At 45.7% G+C, this 14,728-nt stretch overlaps 1 protein-coding gene across 2 annotated transcripts in view; it reads right to left on the bottom strand.

The window, feature by feature from the left end:
* The window catches only part of SLC45A3 (solute carrier family 45 member 3), a 40,628-nt gene that overhangs the window by 11,414 nt on the left and 14,486 nt on the right, over positions 1–14,728 (bottom strand). The window contains exon 1 of one of the 2 annotated variants that reach the window (XM_079979383.1): positions 3,502–3,684. The exons of the other annotated variant lie outside the window; for it this stretch is intronic. The gene's annotated coding sequence lies outside the window, so the exon portion shown is untranslated. Of the gene's footprint in view, positions 1–3,501; positions 3,685–14,728 lie in introns of those variants that run through there. 2 annotated transcript variants of the gene reach the window in all.

Raw genomic sequence — 14,728 nt, 5'->3', positions numbered from 1 at the left:
TAACCCTAACCATCATGTGCCTGAAACACAATCCACCTTTGCTAAGAAACAGGTTAAGAGAAACACCAAAATACAACAGTAGGTGGCACTACTGTCTCTAAGACATGCCTTACCTGTTGCTATAAAACTGGAAGTTTAATAATGAATCCCTTTAACACACAGTTTATCCTTAAACCACTGTGTTTGTCTTTGTTGGAGCTCTGAGGCTATTATCCACAATATGTAGGCTGCAAAGCAGTTTTCCCTTAATAAGGGGACTAAGAACAAGCAAACCTTCCACAACGAGCACGTTTAGTCTTCTGTTACAGGCCAAAATCCAGCATGCATCACATGCACTCAAATGCCCCCCCCAAAAAAAGCCCTGGGGCAAACGTATCATACCAGTTCCTGAACCAGCATGTAAAGATCAAGGACATTTACAGTTTTTGTGTTTCTATGTCAAAATCCACCGGAGTTAGGGAGATGTGGAAGGAATACAGCTCAGTGATAGGACATCTGCTTTGCATGCAGAAGGTCTCAGGTTCAGTCCCTGGTATCTCCAGGTAGGTCTGGGAGAAATCCCTGCCCAAAATCCTGGAGAGCTGCTGCCAGTCAAAGTAGACAGTATGGAGCGAGATGAACCAACAGTCTGACTTATTATATGGCAGAATGTAAATAAAAATTCTACAGCCTTCTAAAAGGGTATGCTAAAAAGTGGGGGGTTTTCTGAGGTCACTTAACCACAACGTCTGAATCAGACGCATCTGGTGCCCACAGTTACTCCCTTTTCTTTAGAGGAATACAGTATTCTTCCAAATTTAAGGTTTGTTCTTCCTTTCTGGACTCTTTGGGTCATTTAATAAAAGGGATAGAATTCTTAAGTGAGAAACACCATTAAAAACAGGCAGGAAACAGCCCTCTCAAGACAGCTTGAGGTAGTCCCATTTCCTAGAACAGGACACACAATGACACAGAGCCCATGTGACTTAGGAAGTATCCCTCTCTTGAGCAGACCACAGACATCTGAATGGGTTTGTTCAGGAGAATTCAACCAATGGCCAATCCCCAGCATTTGTTATCATCATGAAACCTGCCCATGTCGAATTTTATTAATTGACTTAATTAAAGTATTTTAAAAGCCTTTCAGGAGAAGTATCCTCACGGGCTCATCACAGTGATGTTCAGTTTAAAAGTCAAATGATAAACTTATCAAACAGGCATAAGCAAACTTGGTCCTCCAGATGTTTTGGGACTACAATTCCCATCATCCCTGACCACTGGTTCTGTTAGCTAGAGATCATGGGAGTTGTAGTCCCAAAACATCTGGAGGGCCAAGTTTGCCTATGCCTGTTCTAAAACAAAATATAAAAGGGGGAGGGACCAAGATACCGTACACCGCAAACATTCGGGGTTTGGGAAGCAGTTAATGGAAAAGGTGCCTGAATTTTTCAAGTGTTAAAATATGAAGAGTTCTGTCTTTACTGAGCTGGCCGGCGGCACCTCTCATTTGCAAGGCGTTCTCCCTGCAGACTCTCCGGAGACATTGCCACATCAAGACTTACCTATCTCAGCTGGGAAAGTGATGACAGGCCTGTCACTGAGTTATGTTCTCCAACAGCCAACCAAGGCAAACGGCTGCATGATGCATCCAGGTAATCCGCAAGGCCCACGCCTCTCTAACTTCTTCTGAGGTCATCGTATATACAGAGGAATAACCCAGAAGAAGCCAACTCCTATTAGTTAGTTAACTGCCTGAAATTTATGTGGCTTTGGAGAAAGCCTGTGTGTACAACTGTATCCCAGGCACACCAACCTTTCCCCAGAGAAGTAATTATGGCCCTTAAAGGCTTTGCTTGGAGTTGAGAAGTTCATGGGGCTGTCATCTTCATTCTACACATAACCGGTGCAGACATTTTCATGCCTGACATCCTTCCCTTCTCCAAACAATTCATTCACCTCTCACCCATCTTCATGGTTTTTAATGAGACTACAGAAGAGCACATTTCCTTTGTACACTTAGGGGGGGAAACCATGACCAAGGTAGAGGGAGAAGATGCACAAACCATGTAGAGCAAAACAGGGGGAAAGTTAGCGCACGGCACGTTGAAGATGGAAGCCAACTAAAGATCCTTCATCTCCTAAAGGGAGATGCTATAGACTCCCAATGGTTTTTTCTTCTTCCTTGAATATGCAAACGCATCTTTACTGTTAACTAACTGCGGAGGGGAGAGGGTTGGAATGTGGGCAGATATCATCATGCAGATGAGAGGAAGTTTCCCCAGCTTTCACCCCAAGTCATGTTTCTTGCAGGATCACAGACTTGTAGAGCTGGATGAGACCAAAGGGACCATCTAGCACAACCCCTTGGAATGCAGGAATCTTCCACCTAACGTGGGGCTCAAACCCTTGGCCCTGAGATTAAGAGTCTCATGCTCTACCGACTACTTTCTAATAATTCTGAGTAGTGACCCACTTGGCAAGGGTCAGTTCTTCACATCTGCCAAGATTTACTCAGTCGGCAAATGAACCCACCCATCCACATACCCCCCTCCGTACATATAAAGGACACCATTTTGCTAATTACATTGTTGATTAGGATGGTTAGATGGAGCACTGGTATGAGATTACTTCCCCCACATAGTCACAAGCACTTTGAATTCATCAGTCCTATATGATTCAACTGAAGATGAAAGCACGGTCTGTGATGAAGGATGTGTTGAGAACTTTTGATCTTACGCATTAACTAAGTCCTGTTAAGTTCTCTTAACAAGTTCCCCAGATGACAGGGATGGTTAGAGGACACACATTTGAGATACCGGTACTGTAGCACACTGATTCATATAGTACTTATTGGGGAAACTGGTAAAGGCTAAACTAGACAATCTTCTAGGTCTCTCCAGTTTCTGCAGTTCCCTCACCAAGATCAATAGCATAGCTCAGTCAGTAGAGCATGTGACTCTTAATCTCAGGGTCCTGGGTCCGAGCCCCACATTGGGCAAAAGATTTCTGCATTGCAGAGGGTTGGACTAGATGACAAGTCTATTATTCTGCTTTGCTTCAATACTAAACACTAGACAAGTCAAAACCTAGGATCCTGATGTTCTCTCTCACATGCAAGCCTAAATTCATACCCTTTAGCCTGGATTTATTGGCACACATTGAAAGCAAGGATGTGTGAACAGGCAGAAACTGAGAGAAATTCCTAGCTACCACATAATTCCTTTCCCCTACTTTAGTAGTTTATGGGGTGGGGGGAATGTGTCCCCAGTAGAATTTCCTGCTGCAATATTTCAATAATTATATGTCACACAACCGTCAAGCTTTGGATGTGAAATTCTGCTTCTCTCAAAACATTTGTGTCTCTCTTCATGGAGGGGGAGGGGGGAGGGAGATCAGAAGAATTAACAGGATGAAACAGGAAAACACAGCACACAGTTAAGAAAGCAACAGGATCATGCTATTCCAGCCTCCAAAAACGTCTGAAAAACCACCACTTATCTCTAACATGAAGAACAAACTCACCTGATTCTCTTCTGAGGCTGCGGGGCAACAGGTGAGCTCCCAACACATTGGTTTCATCCCCTCAGACAAAGCTTCTTCAACAAAGTGAGCCTGACCCAGACACAGAGAGTGCACCACTCTAAGAGGTAGTGCATTAGTTTGCAGAAAGGAGGAGGAGTTAACCTATACTCGGCACACCTATCCTATTTGGTTTGGGAGCCCTCCCTGCCTTTTTTCCCCTCCTGTTGCCATCACCAAAGAATCGCATTGCAAACTACTGTATACTGCAGGCATGAAAAGGTGATAGATCTGGATCTACTGGTAGATTTGCAGTAGATCAGCAAGGGTCTGACAACAGCACCAACAAAATGGCTTTTTAAAAACAGCAATTAGTACTGCAAACCAATTCCTAAACTCTGAATGTGCTCCAAGAAACCCTGAGCTAAATGTCTGTTGCTCCTGCCTTTTTGGTAGGCAGATCTTGGGGTTCTAGTAAAAAAAACCAAAGCTGAAGTCTGCCAAACCCTGTTTTACAGAGAGATTGCCAGATGCAACATTGCTGTTCCACTTACAATGTGCCATGTGCTTCTCTTTCCGGAAATATCACTGTGCCACGGAACAGAAGACTTTATTTAAAAGCCTCCCAGTGCTAATGACAACTTTCCCGCTTTCCCTGTCCCGAAGGCTCCTCAGTCTTTCACACTAGCATTACAGACAGTAATCCAACAGGTGAATGAAATCCCTGCATTTCATGGAAAGCAATGCTTCATTCTGCTGAATTTCTCGCACAGGTGTTAAAAGAGCACAAGAGCCCTACCTGGGATGGGACTGTGGGGGCCCCAGAAGTGGAAAGCCCGCCTTGACAGCACAGGTTACTGTGAGCGCTGTCTTCAGAACAGAAGAGTTGGTGGGATGCAAGATCATCCGCAGAGAACCGGCATGGAATAAAAACTATGCCCCACTTATGCACTCCATGAGCAGCTCACCCAGTACGATGTCACTGTACAGCACTCACTGACTCAAAGCCCCTATATAGGAACAGGTCTGCTTATCCCTCTTTTCATCCAGGTTTCATAGATGCCAAGAGATCTGGCTGCTACGCCAAGTTAAGGCTTTGGTCTGGGACCGTTTGAATTAGGACAGAACTGAAAAGGAAGAACTATCCAAGGGAGAACCAATGTTGTGCTGTTCCTAATACAACTGCGGCTTGTTTTCCAAAAACTCATTTTTACTGCCGTTTCAGGTGCAAACTTAAGCATGGAGAACAAGCAGCATGACCTCGGCATTGCCCCCCATCATTAAATGAATGGGGTGGAACTGTCCCGGGTTGTATGGAAAAACTGTGGCGGAAGGAGGGAAACTGTTAGGATAATTTGATACTCTGCATTTGGCAGGTGCCAGTTTGGCTACATATAACAGTCCCTGCGGAGAACAAGCATATATTATAAACCACTGATCTCCACCACAACAGGTTTGCCGGCAGACCGGATCTGTAGGCACACAGTCAAATGAGATGCTATATAGGGGAAGAGTCCCAGCCACAGAGGTACATTTGGAGCCCACCACTCTGAAAATAAAGCAGTGGTCCCGTCACTGTAATGAAGCTGTCCTGTTCACACCTTTGCTGGCCGCATGCCCACCTGCCCCTCTCCAGAAACTCTGCGTCAAAGACCCGGGAAGGACTGTAGCCCGTAAGCAGAGGACATGCAAATGTTCCCAAATTCAATCTGCTGCATCTCCTTATCTAAAGCCTTGAAGAGCCACTGCCAATCAATGCCCAACTGACAATGCTGAGCTAAATGGACCACTCGTCTGGCTTGGTATATGTTCCTTTTTGGAGAGGCAGTGTGGTGTAGTGGTTAGTGTGTTGGACGACAACCAGGGAGACCTGTAGCTGGATCCCAACCCAACTGGAAAGGGGCTCCTGTGGCAAGCTGCCACTCAGTAAAAGACTTGTATTCACCCACAGACTGTAAGCATTCCTGGCAAAGAGTGTATCGCGATATTCTGTATACTAACTAGCCCAGCTTACTAAATAGATGCTAAATTTAATGGTACAATGAAAACTAACCTCCACACTCAAACTGACTCTAAGTAAACAGATGCAATTTGTCCCAGTGTGTTTAATCCCCTCCAAGATTTCCATTTTAAAAAAACAAAACACGGTCAGATGTTATCTTGCTACTTTAAATGCATATTCTGTTAAGCTGTGAATTATGAATACATTCATAAACCATCTGCCCTTTGCATTTTTCTTATGCAACATGCAGTTTTATTAATAAAAAAATAAGCAACTGCCTTCCATGAAAGCAGTATAGTCACTGGTGTCTAAACAGATCAGGCAGAGAGCTGAGGCGGGTCTGCTTTCTCCTGAAAAGAGTATACACAGTACAGGATACACAAGCCCTACCTGATGAAAAATGAACGACATTTCCCCCCAAGAAACAACAGAACAACTCATCAGAACTTCCTCACCAGGAAACCAGGTAAGTGGGCTGGGCCTCAACTTGATTTAAAGGGGGAAAGCTAGACAAAGGGAAGGTTTAAAAGCACAGCTTGGGAGGACAGCACAGTTCTGATAATGGCCAGGCAATCAAACAAGCCTGGATGTTTAGCATTCCTGCAGTTTCAGGACAACTCTCCTCCTATTTTGCTCTGCAAAGTCGTGGAAAACAGCTCTTTTTCTTCATGGATGTGCAAACTGGACAACAGTGACAGAGCAAAAAAGATAGTGAGGATTCTACAGCAGATGCCAAGCCCAGATAAAACACTTCCCCATTTAGATACACACACACACACACACACACAACTTTCCAGCTTACAGTCACAAGTGTTTTTTTAGAAAATGTTATTGGGCAGGGACAAAATCATTCAAAATTCAGAAAATCCTTCCAAGAGGAGTTACTCTCACCGAAAAAGAATAGGATTTAACACTGTGCTAGTACCCAACTGTATTGTAACATCAAATATGCACTTAATTCCTTTATCATTTACAGCATCTGTTGAGAACTGGAACTTTTTAAAGTATTTGCTGCTTTTTCACTTTGCAGTCTCTTCAAGGTGGCTCACAATAATGGGATTCATGAACCTTCACTCTGTATCTGAAGTTCAGAGGTGAGTGTACCCCAGATCATCATCATCATGTACCCAAAATGGCACCATCTACACACAAGGAAAGTCTTCAGAAAAATATATTTTTTTGGGGGGGGAGGAATGACACACCTAAAACAGTCCAATGTATAGAAAGCATGTTCAGTGATCAAAAATTGCTGGGTGGCGTAATGGTTAGAGTGTTGGACTAGGACCTGGAAGAGCAGGGTTTGAATCCCCACTCAGCCATGAAGCTCCCTGCCTCCCGCTGCTGCCATGCTACTGGGAGCTAAGCCATGGTTTGTACATGAACCCAGGCAGGCTCATGGTTTGTCTCCCTCTAAATAAATCATGAATTGTAAACTAAGAACAAGCTTTGGCTACAGTTCATGGTTTGTTTAGAGTGAAAGAATCTACAAGCTCAAGTTCTCTCAGTAACAGGGAAACAGCAGAAGAGGGGCAAAGCAGCGCTTTTTTATTATTATTGTGCACCAGCACATTTGCTCATTCATGCTAAGGCATAGTTTGGCTTAGGGATGCGGGTGGCGCTGTGGGTTAAACCACAGAGCCTAGGACTTGCTGATCAGAAGGTCGGCAGTTTGAATCCCCGCGACGGGGTGAGCTCCCGTTGCTCGGTCCCTGCTCCTGCCAACCTAGCAGTTCGAAAGCATGTCAAAGTGCAAGTAGATAGATAGGTACCGCTCCGGCGGGAAGATAAACGGCGTTTCCATGCGCTGCTCTGGTTCGCCAGAAGCAGCTTAGTCATGCTGGCCACATGACCCGGAAGCTGTATGCCGGCTCCCTTGGCCAATAAAGTGAGATGAGCGCCGCAACCCCAGAGTCGGTCACGACTGGACCTAATGGTCAGGGGTCTCTTACAGTTCGGCTTAGCATTGTGTGCTAACCAGGTCTAAGTGCCCAAGCTCTAAAGCAATTAATCTTAACTATGCTTACCTGGAGATGCTAAAGGCTGAACCCAGGGCTTTGCATGAAAAGCAGACGCTCTTCCATTGCGGTACAACTAGGCAATATCTGAACCAATATTAATGGAGTAAAGGCAGGGCATCAGTGCAAATTTTGAAACATATTTCCCAGCGCAAAGTACAGCAATTCCCTCAGGGCAGCTGTGTTAAATTACCATATTTTTTGCACCATAACACTCACTTTTTTCCTCCTAGAAAGTAAGAGGAAATGTCTGTGCGTGTTATGGAGCGAATGCCTGCGGGTGGCGGGGGGGATCTGCTGCAGTCGTGAGCAGAGGATCCATGGTTCCCCTTACTTCCCTCCTCTGTGGTTACAAAGCATGGATCCACATGGATCCTCAGAATTTTTGCATTGGGCTACTCCAAACTCATTCTCAGATCACATGTCTGTGGCCACAGCATGAACCACAAAAATCATATATCCACTATTTCGTTTAGAATATTTTTTTTCTTGTTTTCCTCCTCTAAAAACTACGTGCGTGTTATGGTCTGGTGCGTGTTATAGAGCGAAAAATACGGTAAATTCTGGCATCTCTTTCGGGTATTTTTACGAGTACGAAATTGGACCAAATTTGGTTTTTAAAATTAAAATAAAACATTGCGGGACATAAATGTGTGAAATTGTGTGACTTGGCAACTACGCATAGTTTTCTTTTTTAAAAAAGATAGATTTAAAAAGTGGTAGCCATGATCCAAATCTGCCCTCCCCACATGGAAAGCAGGAGGGCACAAAGGCCATACCTGTGAAGGACAGGAAACTGGAGCCAATGGGGTGGCAGATGATGGGCCAAAAGCAAATGGGCACCACAGCAAATCCTCTCCTCCCCTGTTCTGCTCATACTCTCCAATGCTCACACAGGTTCCCTCAGCTACTGATCTACTACTAGTGCAGCATTTGCCAACCTTCCAAATGTTTTGCACTGCAACTCCCATCAGCCTCAGGCAGCTGGTTCGGGGCTGATGGGAGTTGTAGTCCAAAACATCTGGAGGGTACCAAGTTGGCAAAGGCTGAACTAGGGGCATTATACTGTGACTGGTTTCTTTTAAAAATAGTTAATTATAGTTGACGGAATAATTTACCCCCAAAAAAGAAAAAGAGAGAGAAGGGTGGTTTAGTACAATCTTAACAGAGGCATTCTTTCTTCTCTCTCTCTCTTCACAGACACATTCACACCTCTTCTAATACAGTGCCTGCCACAATACATGCATTCATCATGTAAAAACATGCTCCTTTCCCATTCAAAAGTTCACTGTTATATATAGATTTAAAAGCCAACTAGAATACATGTAATTAATTGACTAGTACTCCTTTATTTGGGTAACAGTCCAATAAGCTTATACATGCTGGATCTCAATCATGAATAGGGGTGGGGGCAGTTGTTATATGGTCAGTCCCTTTCCTTTCCAGTCTCTGGCCTGGAATTCAATTTTCCCCCAGCCTTGTCCCTGATCTCTAGGCCAGACTGTCGCTCTTGACTAGAATATGGCTCGCGTGCACAGCAATTTGTTTACATTTAAGGCCAATGTACCGGAAAATCTGGAACCAACTGGCTGAATGTGAAATACACCATGGTGTAATTCTGGCTATTTTGTATGTTGGAATGGAACTCACCTGACCCCCTTCCCCACCCCCACTTCCTAAAATGTGTTCTGTAGAAGGGAAGGGATGGAAGCACAGTTGTAATTTATTTCATTTCATCTCCCTGAATTAGCTCCAGGTTTCCGGTGAGCTGAGGCCTCGATTACATTACTGGCCCTATACCAGGCAGCAAGGCTAATGACATGCTGCTGGAAATCCCTTATTATCCAAAGTGGAAGGCAGAAACATAGGTTTGAATATAGAAGCTTCCCTGGGTACAAATGCAAAGAACCAAGAAACCTTGCAGTCTGGAAATGTAGAGTCTCCTCTCTAAGATTTATGAATCAGCATTCGGTTGCCAAATGGAGGCATTTCTCAGGTTTTCCGTGAGCATTTAACTTAAGGTTCTGTACACATGTGGGCCTTAAAATGCACATGGGTCATTGTTTCACAGTGTGCTTTTTCACAAAGCAGTTTGCAAGTGTACACACCTTTGCGCAATAACATCTTCTAAAGTGGCAGCTACTATCTGTGTATACAGGTGGGGATGTGTATACAGTGTACAGTATACAGTATACACTCACAGGTTAATGTGCTGCCTCCTATTCTGCCTTTATTCATGGTCAAGTTATACATGGCGATGGGGAATGGCACAGCCCAGTGGTTTTCAACCAGTGTGCTACACTGGAGTGCCTTGAAGGATAGTCAGGGATGCCATGGGCAACACTGGCCTCAGTCCCCCTTTCCTTCCCTCCCTTCCTGTGATGCCCTCTCACATCTCTGTCTCCCAAAGGCTTGCACAGCTGTTTGTTGCAGCAGCCCTGGCTACAAGCTCCCCAGGCAAATTGTGCCTCTAGGGTTGGCCAGTGGGTGCTGGTTACCAGAAGCTGAGGCGGCCTTGGGGTCAGCAAGCAAACAGGTGAGGGAGCCCAGCCAGCCAGTCTGCCAGCCCTTGCTGTTGGAAATGGACAGACAAATCTCAGGCCCTTGTGGGGCAGTGTGAGGAGGTACCTCTCTCCGGGGCAGGGGCAGCAGTGGCGGCTGCCCAGAGGACTCCCAAGGACAGGGGAGAGGAAGCTGAGGGAACACTCCACAAGGGAGGGTGTTCAAAAAATGGGTGAGAGGCTGCCAGCTCTGCAGGCAAGGGGTGACATGACTGGGCTCTTGAGCCCCACAGGAGTGCCGCAGGAAGAATGTAGTTGGTCAAGGGAGCTGTGGACTCAAAAAGGTTGAAAACCCCTGGCATGGCCTGTTCCAAAAGGAGGTGATCTGAAAGTGCTCTCTGTGTACACATGTATGCAGTAAGCACTTGAGAAATACATTCTTGGCACAAAATGGATTGTAACTGTTCCAGGAGAATGAGCTTTAGATTGAGATTTTAGATTGGCAAATAGTGCGAGACAGGGATGCTATGGGGATGGTATCACATGTATAGCAACCCCAAAAGACACCTGCATCCAGCTCTGAGCACACATTTGCACACACTCTAAGGCTGCGATTCTCCCCATACTTAACTAGGAAACAAATGCCATTTGACACAGTGGGTCTTTCCTCTGTGTAAACATAAACCGTATTGTGCAGTAAATCTTAACATCTTTGCCAAAAGACAACCAACAACAACACCCACCTGTCAATTGTTTTGACTTTCCAAAATAAAAAATGGCCATTTATAGCACTGAGATTCCATTTTGATTTTCAGCAACCTACGTTCACCAGAAAGGAGGTGGGGAGTGCCAGTAACAGCCATTCAAAAACTATTTCTGTTTCAAAACAAGAGTTATAAATAAAATTGAACGATTAAAAGTAAGGCAAGCATTGGATGGAACATTTTGAAGCTGTTCAAACAGGAGTGAATGAGGATTTATGAGTGGAGGGAGAGAAAGATCTGGCTACCACCTCATTTTTCCACAGCATACCTCATCAAAAGCATTAAAGATGACCACAGCAGGAGGAGATAAAACAGGTCGGGGGTCTGGTACTAACGTGATGGTGAATAAACAAGACCCTCCAGAAAATCAGAGGCAAAAATAACAGATTATGGTACCAGTAAGGGTTCGCATGGCAGCCCGCCTTTTCTGAAACTTAGACTTCTTTCGTAAAAGGTACTAGAAGCTATGCCACAGAACAGCGTCATGTCTCAAGAGTAGCCACAAAACGTGGGGACCAAGTGGGCAGAGTGTGTATGGCACAGATTCAGAGCCCTAACAGCCACAAAGCTCACTGGGTGGCCTCGAAGTCTCCATTTCTCAGCCTAACCTGTGGGGATAAAATCACCTCATACACATGCCAAATTGAATTCTGCGGAAAAAGTGCAGGACACAAGGGTGATGAGAACAGTGATGTAATGGTAGCAGGGACAGGGAGGGACACAGTTCCACCACGTATTTTACATCGGGGACAATGATGTCATCTCCTGGGGGGATATTTGTCACTCCTCTGCATGCCAAATAAATAAGCTTTTCTCAGAAAGAAACCCACCAAATAAACTACGCAGAGAAAGAGATGGCCTATGTTAGCATGCATGGCTAAGGGTTAAACCACTGCTTTTATTTTTTTAAACCCTCCAAAGTCCCTTTACTATGAATTAATGACCAACCAAAATGCCACAAAGCTTTCAACTCTACCAAAATTTCATCAGGGCAAATATTAAGCAAAGCAGGAGTGAGCGTGTGCTTTAGGCATAAAGTCTGCATTGGCTATCCATTCATTTTTATTGTATAGTCTTAATCCCCATTGGCACCATACATTTAAAGCAATACCATCCCACATTAAAGAGTCATGACCCCCTGCAAAGGATCCTGGGAACTGTAGTTTGTGAAGGGTGCTGACCCATTCCCTGGGACTGGTTGTTCTGCTACTCCGGGAACTGCAACTCTGTGCAGGAAACGGAGAACTGCTAACAACTCAGCGCCCGTAAGGTTTGGTCAAATGAGCAGCCAGAGTTTCCAGACACACTGGCATCAAGACAGACAGGGGCCCCACCCTCGGCCTATGCCCATAGCTCCAACATCTTGTCTGATTCCCCCCTCCTGCCTCTCCAAGTTATTATTAACAGAAGAATAAAAATGTAAATCAAACCAAGTGGGAAAAACATAAAGCAGCCCCAAACAGGTGCCCCCCCCCTTTAACCTCTAGGCCATGGTAGTGGGCAAGGATTAAAGCCCTGCACCACATGACCAGAGTCCTTGTATTTATATGTCAGTGTGTAAAACCCACCCTGCTGAGCAGCCTTTTCTCTGCCTGAGGCTAGGGCTTCTGCTCAGCGTCTAGTCCAACAGACACACAAAAGGGATTAGCCAAGAGCCTCTCAGCCCTGCAGAGTAATCCATCAAATTATCCCCTTGTTGGCGTGGCTGTCCTCTTCAGAGGGTAGAGCGGCCGGGATTGCGGGGGGGGGGGGTGGCCTCTAAAGGCTTTTGAAGAAGCTGAAATTACACTTGAGCCTGAAACAGTCCACCCAGCTGCTTCCAGCCCAAGAACCACAATGGGATGGTTGTAAACAGAACCCTGAGAGACGGGAGGGAAGCAGCGAGGGAGACAGGCAGGGAGAAAAAGAGGACAGGCAGACACTGTTGAAAAGGGCAATGGCCTCCCCCCGCCAAGTGTCAAAATCCAACAGGTGGCTTCGCTCCCCTCCCTCAGCCCCTTTCTGTATCCAGTAACAGAAAACAGCAGTGCTGAAAAGGAGCTGACAATATATCTTGACCCCCTCCCCACCCCTTCTTCATTTAGGGGGAAAGGGCCCACATTTCAAGGAGTCGGGTCATGTATTATGCAGCAATGCCCAAAGGCGTTTTTCCTCCCTTCTAAGCAGTGCCAAGTTCAGGGCCTCTGCATCTTCCTGGAAAGTCCCAGCCTGGACCAGTTATCTCTGGGACATCCCGATCCATCCCTTGCTTAGCTGCAACCTGTATTTAAGTGACACAAACCTGTCAAGAGAGAACTCTCAGTGAGCCCCCAAAAATGCCATTGGGGGAGCTTCACGCACAAATTCCCCACACGATGCTGAAAGATTATTTCGTTTTGTGCGAGAGGCTTTTGTTTTTCCTAAAACACCAATAAATGAGCAGCATCTAAGTTTGCACCAAATACTTCCAGTTTCCAAGATAAGGATCAAGAAGTTGTCCAGAGGAGCAGAGCTGGCGCATGCAAGCTCTATTTGTTTCAAGAGGAATTTGAGGAGGAGAGGCCTTCTGTCGTTCTGCTCCGTGCCCACTGTGAAGATGTTTGCTTTCAAGTCTAGATTGTTTCAACCCACTTTAAAAATCTGGGCCCAATTGCAAGATCAAAGGTATTATCATAAATTTGTATCCTGAGAGGTTACTTGAGAAAGCGGGGAGGGAAAATGACATTTCCTTTACTCCAACTTCCTACCAAATGTACAGATCAGTGACACATCAGACTCATGGCCAGCAGACAACTGATACATGTGGTCTGCACCACAGATGGGTGACTTTTTTTTGAGGGGTGATTTTTTTGGGCTCCATCGGGCCTTGGGCTGTCACAGCTATTATTATTTGTTATTTTTATTTAGTTGTTAGGTGCCTACTCCCCTCATAGAGCTACTCTGCAGAGTTCCCTGGGAAGAACGAGTGACTGTTAAACCACTGGGGGGGGGATAGGGGTCTCCTAACAACTCTCAGAACCCTTAACAAACCACAGCTCCCAGAATTCTTGGTGTGTGTGGGGGGGAGGCATGACTGCTTAATGTGGTACAGTATTATGGTAGCAAAATGTATAGTGTGAATGTGGCCTTAGTACATTTTTATTCCTCCTTTCCTCCAAGGAGCACCAGACTGCATACATGCCCCACCCTAATTACAGGGCTGGCCCAAGACATTTTGGCATCTAAGGAAACCACAAAATGGTACCACTCCCAGCCCACCAGGGAAGAAGGGGGCAAGTGAACATCTACTTACCAGATGGTTGAAGTAGGAATCAAAGGCCATTGTGGGAGGAAGGGGCCTGCTCTGAATCACGCCAGGTGGGTGCAGACCCCAAGCGACCCCAGAGGGCACCCCCTGGCATTTCCTCCCTAGGGGTGAGAGGAGACCTGCAGCACCTCCTATTCTCAGACAGCCCACTGCAGAAGTGGCATGGGGGGGGGGGTTGCCAAGCAGGTGGCAGATCTGGCCTCCAAAGAGCACACTGCATCCATCACTGTGGTGGGCAATGCATTCCTTGGAGGCTGAATTTGCTGCCCCCATGGATCTTGCCACCTGATGTAGTTGCCTCACCTTGCCTCATGAATGGGCTGCCCTTGCCTAATTCTCATCACAATCCAGTAAGGCGGGCTTAATGGAGAGCATGAGGTTCTCAAGGTCAGCCTAGGACCTTCTAATGGTTTAATGGGGATCTTCTCAATGCCTCCACACTTGTTAATAATACGTAACTTACTGAAAAGAAGCTTTCCAAAACCCTATCCACCGTTCCCCGCCCCCTTCAGCCCCAGGCCCCATGCACACTTGCTAGAAAGTTAGAGGATACAATTCCAAGTCACCAAGGTCATAGATAAAAAGAGGTCAGCTTCAGTGTCTGATCTCACACTCAGGCTAACCAGAAATTGGAGGGCACATGATCTGAAGAATTTCAGGCT

This window comes from Podarcis cretensis, assembly GCF_951804945.1.
Source record: "Podarcis cretensis genome assembly, chromosome: 6".
NCBI classification, from domain to species: Eukaryota; Metazoa; Chordata; class Lepidosauria; order Squamata; family Lacertidae; genus Podarcis; species Podarcis cretensis.
This window is presented reverse-complemented; position numbering and strand designations above follow the sequence as displayed.